The sequence below is a fragment of the Somniosus microcephalus genome, chromosome 7 (assembly GCF_052327205.1).
Source record: "Somniosus microcephalus isolate GS21.2 chromosome 7, FLI_Smic_1.0, whole genome shotgun sequence".
NCBI lineage: Eukaryota > Metazoa > Chordata > Chondrichthyes > Squaliformes > Somniosidae > Somniosus > Somniosus microcephalus.
In genome coordinates, this window is record NC_140993.1 from 35,522,097 (window position 1) to 35,535,436 (window position 13,340).

At 47.3% G+C, this 13,340-nt stretch overlaps 1 protein-coding gene across 1 annotated transcript in view; it reads left to right on the forward strand.

The window, feature by feature from the left end:
* The window catches only part of lama1 (laminin, alpha 1), a 406,389-nt gene that overhangs the window by 242,514 nt on the left and 150,535 nt on the right, over positions 1-13,340 (forward strand). The gene's annotated exons all lie outside the window — the stretch shown is intronic.

Consider the following 13,340-nt stretch of genomic DNA (forward strand, 5'->3'; position numbering starts at 1 on the left):
CTGCAAGACTTACGACTCCGAACCCCTTCGTTGAATTCTCTTCACGATCACTGAATCCCACTTTGAGTTCTGGATGCAGAGCTACTAATACGAAGGGCGGCGGCCGAGTTTGGAAGCCCGGGACGGGATGCGGCAGCCATTTGCCTCCTGAGCCCTCTTTTCAGAGCTCCTGCCCTCTTTTCTTCCAGTCGCTCGCGTTTCCCGCTCGAGAAACCCGACTCCACCCCTTCCTCCTGGGGTTTCTGCCTGGAGACTGCGCAGCCTCACTGTCTGCAACAGTTGATACTGGTGCAGAATTATGGAAAGTCTGCTCTTAGTCACATTGTGTCCTTAAAAGTTCTTGCCGTACCTTCACATGGGCAACTTTAACCCAGGGATTTATAACAATGATAATACAGTGTCTAAGTTAAAGATTGATAACCATACTTAGCGTACATAACATTTCCAGTGGGTATTACACTCCCCCCCCCTACCAAATATAGGCATGTCCCCATGACTAATGAACTTTACACATAAGTGGTTGCATGCTTCCCAACCATGTATAAAGGGAGGTAACATATCGAACCATAGGGGCTATCATTACACTTGGCACTCCTAGTGTAATGTATGTCAATCTTTCAGGAACCTTCTTAACTCGCTGTGAGCTCCTTATTTCGGATACCCGGTCTTCAGTTCCTTCAACTACGTTGGAGGCGTTGGTTCCTTTGTTATCATGCCTTTCAGTCTCTTTTATCTCCTTCTCGGAAGCATCTGGTTCTTCCCAGACCATGTCCAAGTCTGAGGTAAATGGTTCAGACAATTCATCCAGATTCTGTCTTATGCGTCTTTCTGGGAGGTCGTACCATAGATCCCATTCTTCATCTTCCGACTCATCAGGTTCCTCATGATCCACACACTGTGTCATGGGTTTTCTGTCTTCTGGAACAAAGTTTTCCTGGTTTCTCGTTTTTTTCCTCCTTCTTCTCTGCAGGGTTCTCCTACTAGGCATCGGCTCATTATCCGCTGGCGGATCCAGACGCACTTGCTGTCCCAATGGCAGGATATGATTCCGGTGCAGTATTTTTATGGGTCCATTCCCACCTGCAGGTTTTAGCCGAAACACAGGTAGTTGTGACATTTGACTTTCAACAATGTAAGGTGTAGAAGCCCAGCGGTCTGCTAACTTATGTTTCCCTTGAAGTCCTAGGTTCCGTATGAGAACTCGGTCACCAGGCATGAGTTGGGAAAAACGGATCTTCTGGCCATACCTCTGCTTATTTCCTTTATTCTGTTTGGCAGAAACAGACTCAGCAAGTTCATAAGCAGCTTGCAATTCCTTTCTCATGTCAGATACATATTTGAGGTAAGTTCTCTGTGATGTGCCATCACTGGATACTCCGAAACACAAATCCACCGGCATCCTCACTTCACGTCCAAACATGAGGTAGTACGGTGAAAAACCAGTAGCGTCATTTCGGGTACAATTATAAGAATGAACAAGATGTCCAATGTGCCGACTCCACTTGTTCTTTCGCTTTGAATCCAGCGTTCCAAGCATGTCTAACAAAGTACGGTTAAACCGCTCAGGTTGAGGATCTCCCTGAGGATGGTATGGAGTTGTTCTTGACTTCTCAATCCCAAGCATGGACAACAACTCATGTATAAGTCTACTTTCAAAGTCTCTACCTTGATCACTGTGTATTCGCTTTGGCAGTCCATAGTGGATGAAGTATTTCTCCCACAACACTTTGGCAACAGTGGATGCTTTCTGATCCTTTGTGGGAAAAGCTTGGGCGTAGCGAGTATAATGATCTGTAATGACCAAGACATTTGCGGTATTGAGGTCCATCACTTTGCATGTGAAACAGAGGAGCAACTCTTTTAGGTAAAGTCTTTCTCTGGACACAGCGTGCACAGGACTTGCAGAACTCCTCAACCGCAGACTTCATACGCAGCCAATAGAATCTGTCCTTGACCAACCCATAGGTCTTATCTACTCCCAGATGACCTGCGTCATCATGCAAAGACTTCATCACTATTTCCCTGTACTTTTCAGGCAGGACCAACTGTGAATGACATGGTTTAGTGGGTGGGTGAGTGATTCTACACAACACTCCCTCTTTAATTTCCAAGTGGTCCCATTCTCTTAGGAGCAGACGACAGTCAGGATGTTTTGATTTGTCGATCTGTGTAATATCACCCAGACGGAGAGCTGAAAACACCTCATGAATACAGGGATCCTCCTGTTGTGCTTTGGATATTTCAGATGAACACAACATGGGTAAGTTTTGTACATCCAAACTGGAAAGGTTGCAAAATGCCTGTGGAACAGCATGCATTGACGCTCCCAAGTGGTCAATCTCTCGGGCATGAAATGAATTCTTTGGTCCAGATACCACGGACATCTGACACATTACTTTCACATCTGCTGAAGCAACATCTTTCCACTCTGGTTTCTGGTAGTGTGGGCGACGAGACAGAGCATCTGCGTCAATGTTCTGGTTCCCAGGTCTGTACCTGAGACTAAAGTCGTAAGCAGATAGTGCAGCAAGCCAGCGGTGGCCGGTGACATCAAGTTTTGCCGAAGTCAACACATAGGTTAATGGATTATTGTCTGTCCTCACTTCAAACTTCGCTCCATACAGATAATCCTGCAGCTTATCCACCACCCCCCACTTCAACGCCAAGAATTATAGCTTATGAGCTGGGTAGTTACGCTCTGATGGCGTAAGACTGCGACTGATGAACGCTACAGGTCTCAGTCCTGCTCCTTGGTCCTGATACAACACACCACCCAACCCTTCTTGACTGGCATCCACGTGTAGCACATATGGCAGCTGTGGGTTTGCAAAAGCCAACACGGGGGCTTGAGTAAGACTTTGCTTTAAGGTGTGGAAGGCCTCTTCGCATTTCTCATCCCATCTAACACCAAAAGGCTCAGAGGGTTTGAAGTAGTCCTTGTTCTCTTCTCCTTTAGCCTTTTTCTTCCTCTCGGCTGGTGGGAGGTAACCAGCCAGCAGCTGATTCAGAGGATGGGCCACTTTGGAGAAATCCTGCACAAAGCGCCTGTAATATCCGCAGAACCCAAGAAATGACCGCAAGGCAGTCACTGTGTTCGGTTTGGGCCATGTGGTAACAGCTTCGATCTTGGATGGATCTGTGGCTACTCCATCCTGTGATACAATATGCCCCACATAGGACACGGATGTTTGGCAAAACTGACACTTGTCCAATGATAGCTTGAGACCTTCATCCTCCAGGCGACCAAGCACTTTCAGCAACCGAGCTTCGTGTTCTTCAAGGGTTGCCCCAAACACAATGATAGCATCCAAGTACACCAATACTTCGAGCAAGTTCATGTCCCCAACTGTTTGTTCCATTATTCTTTGAAAAGTTGCTGGAGCGCCTGAAACTCCCTGTGGCATCCTTTCAAATTGGTAGAACCCAACTGGACATATAAAGGCTGTCTTTTCTTTGTCCGATTCACTCATCGGTATTTGGTAGTATCCACTTCTGAGATCCAACACACTGAACCACTTGCTTCCATTAAGACAAGCCAGTGCATCCTCAATTCTTGGAATGGTGTATTGGTCGGGAATAGTACGTCTGTTAAGCGTCCTAAAGTCCACACACACACGAATCTTTCCGTTCTTTTTCCTCACCACCACTATAGGAGATGCATAAGGACTCCTGGACTCGGTAATGATCTCAGCTTCTTTTAACTGCGACAGGTGCTGTCTCACTGCTTCGATGTCAGCTGGTGCCAGCCGTCGAGACCTCTCCCGAAAGGGTTTATCCTCGGTAATTCTGATAGAATGGCGAGTACTCTTACTACAACCAACATCAAACTCATGAGTAGAGAAAACTCCTCTCCGCTCCATCATCTTCCTGACTAATCGGTCCTTCCATTCTTTAGGAACGAATGAATCTCCAAAGTTGAAGGAGGAGGGTGTCAGATCTCCGGTTGAGTTAACTTTGGACTCTTCCTTCACATGTGACGACAGTACATTTACAGGAAACAGATGCGCAATCGGCATTCCTTTCCTCAATGTGATTCCTTTGCCTGACATATTCCTCACGGTCACTGTAACTCTCCTTGACATCACAGCTGTCGGGGTCTGCAACTCTGGTCTCACCAGAAGCTCATTTGGAAACCGTGACTCTTCTGCAGGATCATCAGGTGACTCTTATCAGAATGGCTTCAGTACCTGGCGTTCCAGGGAATTTTGGTATCCCAGGGATTCTAGCCACTCCTCCAGGACGCAGGGTGATAGGTTTGGCTCGAACGTACCACACAGTTCCTCTTTTGCTATCATCTACGTCGGAAGAAAGTTCAGGCAGTTTCTCAAAAGCCTTTTTGAAAACAGGGTGAATGTGTCTGGTGCTCAAGAAGTTTTCACCTCCCTGCTCTTTGCAGCTTGTCAGGAGTCGTCTCACTATGGGTGTATTACTGCCAACCAGTATGGAAACCTCACCTTTCACCATGGGGTCAGGGCAAACCAACACAAGTGCATCAATGGTCTCAGTGGTCCCTACATCAGCTTCCAAGAACTCCAACCTCAGCGACAAATAGCCATCATATGGGTAATCAGCAGGACTAAGGCCCCAGATCTGCAGAAGACTGATTGGGGTTAACGGCAAATGCGTCAGGTATCGGTCATAGAAGGATCTGTACAGTATGGTAACCTGAGAACCCGTGTCGAGGATAGCTTTAGTATAAATGCCTTCAATCTATATTGATACAGCAGAACTCGACCCTACTGAACCTTCAGGTATGATGTCTTTCATATCCCCTCGTCTATTATTGCACTTAGCGGAACGTGTCTTAACTACAGGGACAGCAGGCCGTTCCGTTACTGTGCCCCTTTGTAGTTTCCCGACTTCTTGGTAAGTTTTATGAGATGGTCATTTACTTTTTTTAGATTTTCCTCACCTCTACATTCTCGCTTGAAATGTCCATCCTTTCCACAGTTATAACAAAAGACTCCAGGTCTATCTCCTTCATGGGGATATCCTTTAGAGGAATCATTCATTTTGCTGTTAGACTTCGCAGGGTGTTCAACCTTTTGCACCCATGCATCATCCCTTTCTGTGTTGGGCTTAGACCGAAAATATGCCATCTCGGCTCTCATGACATTTATTTCCTTCTTCAGCTGTTCCATCTCAGGGTTGACATCACCCTTAGGAGTAGGAACTGTAACAGGAGTCACAAGCTTGGACATCACAGCACTCTTTGCTACATTCCGGGCCTGAAGCATATCCTCCTCCTCTCTGACTTCCCTTAGCAGCTCAGTGAAGGTAGGTGGATCTCACAAATTATGGGTCATGCGTATGCGAAGAGCAGTCACGTCTTCGAGCAATGCACCTCGCACAACCTGTTCAATGCGGAACCGATTCATTTCAGGCAACTCAATCCCTCTTTTCCGTAACATACAATGCAGCAGTTTGTCTATTCTCAGCAGATAACTGGACAGCTTCTCTCCCTCACACTGGAATGTGCTTCTGAATCTGACCATCAAATCTGAAATGGTTTCAGTAGTTCCAAAGGCAGTTTCTAGAGCCTGCATGTAGTCAAAGGAAGTAGCAGAGGTGTTCTGCGCCTTTAAGAATCTTACAATGTCAGCAGCAGGACCCTTAAGGCTTTCTACTATTCTCTGCCTCTTCACATTGTCACTGCACTGCCATTCCTCTAGCAGAGGCAGGGTCTGCTCAGCCCAGGCGTCGTACTCCTCTTCCCCACTGGGAGTTGGTCTCACTCCTGAGAACATACGGAGCTTACGGTATCCCTGAGCCTTGAAGGGCAGATTGGTGCATTTATCCACCAGAGAACTAATGGCACTGACCAACTGAGTGTTCATATCCAGGGCCGAAGGACCTATCAGACCTTTGACATCAGCAACAGTCTTTCCTTCTTGTCTCAAGAATGACAACAACTTGGTCTGAAACCCTTCTTCTTCCTTAGTAGTAATAGGGACAAACTGAACTGGCCAGGGACCAGCCTCTTCAGAAAGCCCAACTGCCTCAGGTAAACTATGACCTCTCAGGTTCTCTGATGTCTGGATCAACACAAACTGCTTCTTGGTAGCTGTATCCAAGCAGCGCTCAACTATCCTAACCTTTCCAAAGGCTTTGACACAATTCAGAGCCCTTAGCAAGACATCATCAGGGTCATTGTTAGCAACACCATTCAGCACAATGGCATGGGTAGTAGCTATCTGCTTCCGTTTGCACCAAGCTTCAACCTCAATAACATCCATCTTTTATGCTCAAACAGCCCGGTAGAAACCACAAACCACTCTCTTAGCAATGAGCATTCAATACTGTTAGTTTACTGACATAAATAGACCACAATCCCGGACGAGCCCCCAAAATGTAACCCCTTCACGGTTCTCTAGATATATGTGAGATGTGGTCTCTGTTGTAGACAGTATTCTATAGTCCAGTAAGGAGATCACTACTACAATGGCTTAATTCTAATTATCTTACTTTATAGTTTTAACGTCAGACAGTATAAGAAGATTACGGGTCAATGACCTAAATTAGACATTTGCATACATTAGAATGAATCTAGACATATTAAACATACATTCTCCATTTATATGGATTCAAAGCAGAATCTGTCCCTGTGTCCAAATTCGAGTGCACTCTTTCGTTGGCGCGCTTAAGTTGGAGCTCATGGTATGTATAATGTCTGCAAGACTTACGACTCCGAACCCCTTCGTTGAATTCTCTTCACGATCACTGAATCCCACTTTGAGTTCTGGATGCAGAGCTACTAATACGAAGGGCGGCGGCCGAGTTTGGAAGCCCGGGACGGGATGCGGCAGCCATTTGCCTCCTGAGCCCTCTTTTCAGAGCTCCTGCCCTCTTTTCTTCCAGTCGCTCGCGTTTCCCGCTCGAGAAACCCGACTCCACCCCTTCCTCCTGGGGTTTCTGCCTGGAGACTGCGCAGCCTCACTGTCTGCAACAGTTGATACTGGTGCAGAATTATGGAAAGTCTGCTCTTAGTCACATTGTGTCCTTAAAAGTTCTTGCCGTACCTTCACATGGGCAACTTTAACCCAGGGATTTATAACAATGATAATACAGTGTCTAAGTTAAAGATTGATAACCATACTTAGCGTACATAACATTTCCAGTGGGTATTACACTATAATGACCAGATAATCTGTTTTTGTTATGTTGATTGAGGGATAAATATTGGCCAGGACACCGGGGAAAACAACCCCTGCTCGTCTTCGAAATAATGGGATCTTTTACGTCCACCTGAGAGAGCAGACGGGGCCTCGGTTAAATATCTCATCCGAAGGACGGCACCACCGACAGTGCAGCACTCCCTCAGCGCTGCACTGGAGTGTCAATCTAGCTTTATGTGCTCAAGTCCCTGGAGTGGGACTTGAACCCACAACCTTCTGAATCAGAGACGAGAGAGCTGAGCCACAGCTGACACCGAGAGGGGCAATGGTCTTTGCCTCAACCACTCAGTGGAGCAAAGCATTCCATATTTTTAGCAGCCCTCTGTGTAAAGAAATTTCTCCCAACTTCCGACTCTTTTAATGACAATATTTGACTTCAAGCTCACCTTGTAATTGGTGCTAATTTCTGTATCACCGTATTCCCCATCTCAATTCAAACTTTTTTCACCTGATTGGCTAATATGCAAATTGTTTTCAATGAGATTGAAATTCAATTAAAACATCTTCTGCCTGACTGGCTAATATGCACATTTATTCATTGTGATTCAGAATTTAATTGAAATTTGGCCATGTGCCAATTTCTTAGAAAGGGGGAAGGCGAACCAATCGAATAGCTCAGAACACTTTTTTAAGTTTCCCATTAGCCTCTCGACAGCAACTAGGTTAGAAAAAATATTCACAGCATAAGTGACATAAGTTAAAAAACTTACTTAAAACAGAATTGCCCAATTTCTGTTTTGCACGCTGAGGCCTAACCTCTTTGTTGGGCCTAGGCCCTCAGGCTTGTGGCCCATTCTAAACTGCTGTGCACCATTCCCAGCCTGCTGTGCTTCATTTCAGGGCCACTCCGACCTGTTCCGCCCACCCCAACTCCACGCATTCTTCAGCTCTCACGTCTTCTTCCCAGGCCCCTCGTTCCACCCTCAACAGAGTCAGCCGTGGCTCAGTGGATAGCACCCTTGCCTCTGATTCAGGAGGTTGTGGGTTCACGTCCCACTCCAGAGACTTAGAAGCATAGAAAAATAGGAGCAGGAGTAGGCCATTCGAGCCTGCTCCGCCATTCAACATGATCATGGCTGATCCTCTATCTCAATACCATATTCCCGCTCTCTCCCCATACCCCTTGATGCCTTTTGTGTCTACAAATCTATCTATCTCCTTCTTAAATATATTCAGTGACTTGGCCTCCACAGCCTTCTGTGGTAGAGAATTCCACAGGTTCACCACCCTCTGAGTGAAGAAATTTCTCCTCATCTCAGTCCCAAATAAGAACATAGAACATAAGAAATAGGAGCAGGAGTAGGCCAATCGGCCCCTCGAGCCTGCTCCACCATTCAATAAGATCATGGCTGATCTGATCCTAACCTCAAATCTTCTATCACTGTGCATCCACCCGAACCCATGTGATCTCCCGGGAGAGGCGAAAAACCAGATAAAGACCCAATGGCCAATTTGGGAGAAAAAAATCTGGGAAATTCCTCTCCGACCCATCTAGGCGATCGAAATTCTTCCAGGAGATCACGCTGTCCCTATATTTTCTACAGTACTTACCTTCTGTAAAGGCGATCTCCACCCCAGCCAGGAACAGGAATAAAACCATCTCCTGAAATCTAACACAGAATTAGAACACAGTAGGAGCAGAACCAGGCTACACAGCCCCTGGGCCCACTCCACTACCCACAGGGCCATGACCATTCCGAACCTAGACTCATGTCCAATTTCCTGCCCGCTCCCCGTAACCCTTAATTCCCTTTACTTCTAGGAAACTATCTATTTCTGTTTTAAATTTATTTAATGATGTAGCTTCCACAGCTTTCTGGGGCAGCAAATTCCACAAACCTACCACCCTCTGAGTGAAGAAGTTTCTCCTCATCTCAGTTTTGAAAGAGCAGCCCCTTATTTTAAGATTATGCCCCTTAGTTCTAGTTTCACCCATCATTGGGAACATCCTCACCGCACCCACCCGATCAAGCCCTTTCACAATCTTATATGTTTCAATAAGATCGCCTCTCATTCTTCTGAACTCCAATGAGTAGAGTCCCAATCTACTCAACCTCTCCTCATATGACCACCCCCTCATCCCCGGGATTAACCGAGTGAACCTTCTTTGTACTGACTCGAGAGCAAGTATGTCTTTTCTTAAGTATGGACACCAAAACTGTATGCAGTATTCCAGGTGCGGTCTCACCAATACCTTGTACAACTGCAGCAATACCTCCCTGTTTTTATATTCCATCCCCCTAGCAATAAAAGCCAACATTCCATTGGCCTTCTTGATCACTTGCTGCACCTGCATACTAACTTTTTGAGTTTCGTGCACCAGGACCCCCAGATCCCTTTGTACTACAGTACTTTCCAGTTTCTTGCCATTAAGATAATAACTTGCTCTATGATTTTTCCTGCCAAAGTGCATAACCTCACACTTTCCAGTATTGTATTCCATCTGCCAAATCTCTGCCCGTATCCTGAGCACAAAAATTTAAGCTGACACTCCAGTGCAGTGCTGAGGGAGTGCTGCACGGTCAGAGGTGCCATCTTTCGGATAAGATGTTAAACCGAGGCCCCGTCTGCTCTCTCAGGTGGACGTAAAAGATCCCATGGCACTATTTCGAAGAAGAGCAGGGGAGGTATCCTGGCCAATATCTATCCCTCAATCAACATAACAAAAACAGATTATCAGCTGATTATCACATTGCTGTTTGTGGGAGCTTGCTGTGTGCAATTGGCTACTGCGTTTCCTACATTACAACAGTGACTACACTTCAAAAGTACTTCATCGGCTGTAAAGCACTTTCGGACACCCTGAGGTCGTGAAAGGCGCTATAGAAATGCAAGTCTTTATTTTCAACTCATTCCCATAATTCTCCCCATTTCTCTGCTCCAAGCCCCTCTGGGAATCTTTTCAGCTCTAAATACACTTATGTCTGACATTGGTGATAGGTACTCGATTGCCTTGGCCTGAGCACATGGAGTTTGATAGTGCTGTTATCATTGTATTGTGTATAGGTATCCGATTGCTTTTGCCTGGGAGTGTGTGTGTGTGGCAGCCATTAAAAAAGCAACATGAACTGAACTCTGCTTACGGTCTCTGGATTATCTTTGCAAATGCAACAACGGCATTACAGATTTGTACTCCCCGTGTAAAACTTTGCCCATCGGATTCAGGCATGAAGGTCCTGAAGAACATTTAGTGTGGGAAGTGGCTTTGAACCCGAGGGCCCACTAGCAGATTGGGGCGGAACTACAGGCTTGTTGACCATGGCTCTTGGCCCACCTGCCCCTAATGCTGCCGGGTCCCAGGCACACCTCCCATCAGTACTGGCAGACTTGAGGAGGCCCCCTCCAGTGTGGCCAGAGTTTGAGCTACAACCATCTATTGCAGGAAACTCTCGTTTAAACGGCACATAAATATCCGGAATTCTCTATTAACCGGCAAAATTCTCACTCCAAAAACAACACCTCAATAACCGGCAATGTTGCAGAGTCCGAGTCTCCCGCGGTGGCCGAGTTAGTCAGTGGGGGTAGTTCTCCAAACTGCCACTACTCGGCTTCTTGGCGCTGTCGGAAGTCGGAACACCTCAATACAGGTAGACTATCCTTTATCCGAAAACCTCGGGACCAGCCGAGTTTCGGATAAAGGAGAATTTCGGATTTCGGAAGGTGGGTCGGCGGGGGGGGTCGGCGGGGGGTCGTGCGCACGACTTACGCTGACGCTCAGCGTAAGTCAGTCGGGGTCGGCGGGGGTCGGGGCCGGCGGGGTACGCGGGGGGGTCGGCGGATGTCGGGGCTGGCGGGGTCCGCGGGGGGGTCGGCGGTTGTCGGGGCTGGCGGGGTCGGCGGTTGTCGGGGCTGGCGGGGTCGGCGGTTGTCGGGGCCGGCGGGGTCCGCGGGGGGGGTCGGCGGTTGCCGGGGCTGGCGGGGTCGGCGGTTGTCGGGGCTGGCGGGGTCGGCGGTTGTCTCGGCGGGGGGGGTCGGCGGGGGGTCGTGCGCACGACTTACCCTTTATCCGAACTTCCGCAACCGGAACCCTCTAAAAACCGAAGGTTTTTTCGTTCAGCGTAAGTCGTACGACTTACGCTGAACGAAAAAACCTTCGGTTTTTAGAGGGTTTCGGTTTTCGGAAGTCCGGATAAAGGGTAGTCTACCTGTACCCCTGTAACAGGAGTCTGACTCTCCCGCGCTGCCGGTAGTCTCTTCTGATCTGCCATTTTACAGGGGTACTGTGTGTCTCCCACGCTGCTGGTAATCATTGCATTGCATTACCCTCAACTGGCAGTACTGTACTTAATCAAGCATCTTCCACCATCCATTTAACACAACATTCTGTAGGTGAGTACCCAATTACTGTATACTGCACATTTCTTGATTTTTTTATTTTTGTTTGTTAAAAATAGCCTCGGTAGATAACCCTCTCCGTCATCCGGAATTTTCGATCAACCGGCACCATCCCGGTCCCGTTGGTGCCGGATACCAAAGAGTTTGTGTTATCCGGAGGCGAACCGTCCGGCAAGCTTGAGCCACCGGCAAAAATCAGGAGCAGTTTTTATTCTTTTCGTTTCTTTTCTTTGCTTTTTTTGAACAGTCAAGCTCTGCAACATCTGTAGCTAAGCAACAGCTTCGGCTAGAGACGCTACAGAGACGCTTGCCGACTGTTTAGAGGCTGTTGCAACAGGGTTTTCATCTCCGTATGTTTCAACATTAGCTCTGGAGTGTCCGGCAGTTTTGAGGGAACGGCAGCAGCTCGGTCCCGTCGGTGCCGGATAGCACAAAGTTTCCTGTACTTCCATCCCCTCCATGTGCTGGAACAGCCAAGAACTCCTCACCACCCGCCCTGTGAGCAAACTCGGGGGGCTGATTTTTATTATAGGTAGACATCAGGTGAATGGTTTGTGAAGCAATTGCAGTGCCCACCCAATGCTCCTTGACAAGTGACCTGAGCCATTCTGATGGTGTGGGCACGAAACTCGGCGGCTGCACCATGGAGCTGAGCCGGAAGTTAGAGCTTAAGGGCGGGGCGGGGGCGGGGGTGGAGGTGGGGGGGTGGGATGCAATCACGGGAGGAACCAGCAGTGGGCGTAAATATTTTTGGTGTGCCAGCAGGAACATTGGTGCTCCTCCTGACCCCATAGAAATAATTTTTTTAAATGGAAAAGTACCAGCCTCAATTTTAACCTAACCCATTGGTGGGTGCGGGGGAGGGGGTGTTATTAGGTTAAAATCAGTTTTTGTGAGGCCTTAAGTTAAGTGCCACTGGTTAGGCCGCTCTGCACCTAATATTTGCACAGCACATGCTCCAGCCCATTGGTAGCTGAAAATTACATTGGGATCCTATGTACAGTACATCATAGTGTTAGGATTGTAAATTTTATAACACTATATTGCCTATTTGCCAAGGATGAATTCTTGGACACAGAGTCAAACACTTATTAAAAGTTAACTGTTACACACTCACGGCCAACATTGAAATTACGAAGGTTGCTTTGCCACGGAAGATGCACACGAGGCAGTCAGTCGCGCTCAATCCTCCAGATTTCTCACCTCCCAATCTCACATTCCAATGGTTTTGCTTTGTAAGCTCAGCTAAAACGCCATTGCATCACCTTCTTCATGACCTTCATTCTTGGTTGTACCTTAGGTAATATTAGTGCAACATACCAAGGACTCAGAAAAGTTCCACAGCACGATCGACTGGTCCAAGAATGTTTTATATGACAACAGTTTATCGCCTCACAGATTTGTTGACATTCTACAAGCATTGCATTTGTAGGTTGTTTAATTCTAAGATTTTAACTACAGAACTCATAAACTGAAAGCAATACAAGTGATTCTTTCCTCATCTTGTTAGCATCATGTATCTCTGATTTGTATACTTTAATGATGTGCCCACCTGAAATAGCCCAGTTTCCAGAACTGGTTGAAAATGGTGGCTGGCTAATCAGGGTTGGGAACAGGGTGGTTAAGTTAAGCACCGTGATTTCCAGAGCACCGCTGCCCCGTCCCCGGCCATTGGTGGTAATACAAATTGGCCCCTGCGTCTCCCATCTCGCGGTGCTGCCGAATTCCAAGACCCCTGCCCCATGATGTTAACCCTGAGACTCTCTCACCCCAAACACTACCGAGTCCCAAAGCCCGCCCCTATGCTGCAACAGCTCCGAACGCTCACTT